The sequence below is a fragment of the Emiliania huxleyi genome (assembly GCF_000372725.1).
Source record: "Emiliania huxleyi CCMP1516 unplaced genomic scaffold EMIHUscaffold_35, whole genome shotgun sequence".
In the NCBI taxonomy this organism is placed as follows: Eukaryota; Haptophyta; order Isochrysidales; family Noelaerhabdaceae; genus Emiliania; species Emiliania huxleyi.
This window is the reverse complement of record NW_005199363.1, coordinates 195,495-196,930: the sequence shown is the minus strand read 5'-3', so window position 1 is coordinate 196,930 and position 1,436 is coordinate 195,495.

Below are 1,436 nucleotides of genomic sequence, written 5' to 3'. Positions count from 1 at the left end.
TTTTTTGCGAGAGAAGATCGTTTTCTTGAAGGGGAGATTTTTTGTTTCACCTGGGGGGGGCTATTTTTTGGGGAAAAAAAAACCACCTGGTTCCCCTAAAAGGAGGGTCCATTTTTCCCCTCCCCCGGATTGGTGTTGAGGTGGGGGAACCCCTTTTAAATCTATTTGGGAGAAAAAAGGGGGGGGTTTCTCTTTCCTTGTTAAGGAGAATGGAGGGGAATAATGTCTTTGGGGCCCCCCCCCCCCACCCTCCCTGCCCCCCCCCTCCTGCCCCCCCCCCCTCCCTGCCCCCTCCCCCTCCCTGCCCCCCTCCCCTCCCTGCCCCTCACTCTCGAGACCCGTTGCAGGCTGCTCCGTCGGCGCCCCCCTCCGCGCCCGAAGAATCTCCGACCGACGGGAGCCTCCGCAGCGTCGACCGCTTCGAGGGCGGCGGCCCCCAGGGGCGGACGAACGCCCAGCAGCTCTTTGACGAAGCTAAGGACGACGGCGACGGCGACGACTTTGAGTCTGATCGCCCTCCGCGCGGTCGGAGGGAGGGGCCCGCCGGCGACGGCTGGAGCTTCAGCGAAGAGCCCGCCGTGCGCGCTCCGCCGGCGCAGCGGCGGCGGCTCAACAAGACCGCCGAGCTGGCCGGCGGCAGCCAGGAGACGGCGCACGACCTCGACGAGGACGACTCGCAGCAGACGGAGGCCGACGACTCGCAGCGGCGCGCGTGGACCGACTCGGACCTCGGGAGCGCGGCGGCGCAGCAGCAGCGGAGCGGCAAGCGGCGCGCGGCGGCCGCCCTGCCGACGGCGGCGACGCTCGACCTGACGGCGGACGGCGGCGATGAGCAGCCGGGGCCAAAGCGGCGAGCGACGCGCGGCAGCTCGGGCGGCGCCGGCAGCGGCGCCGGCTCCGCGGGGGGGAGCATCGTGCTTGAGGGGAGCGAGGGCGAGGGCGAGGCCAAGCCGAAGAAGGGAAGCATCCGCGAGGAGCGGCGCAAGAAGCGCGCCCGCGAAGAGGAGGAGAAGGCGCTGGCGGGCGCGGAGGAGGGCGAGCAGACGTGCGTCCTCTACCTCGACTCGCTCTACCTCTGTGAACAGCGTCTCTTCACACCTGCGCCTGTGAATAGGTGCATCCTCTACCTCGACTCGCTCGGAGGGCACCGCGAGAGAGGCGCCGCCCCGCCACCCCCGCACCGACTCCCCCCTCCGTCCGCCCCTCTGTCCGCCCCTCCGTCCGCCCCTCTGTCCGCCCCTCCGTCCGCCCCTCTGTCTGCCCCTCTGTCTGCCCCTCTGTCTGCCCCTCTGTCTGCCCCTCTGTCCGCCCCTCTGTCCGCCCCTCCCCCGCCCCTCTGTCTGCCCCTCTGTCCGCCCCTCTGTCCGCCCCTCCCCCGCCCCTCTGTCCGCCCCTCTGTCCGCCCTTCTGTTCGCCGCTTTCGCCGCCCCCCCCCC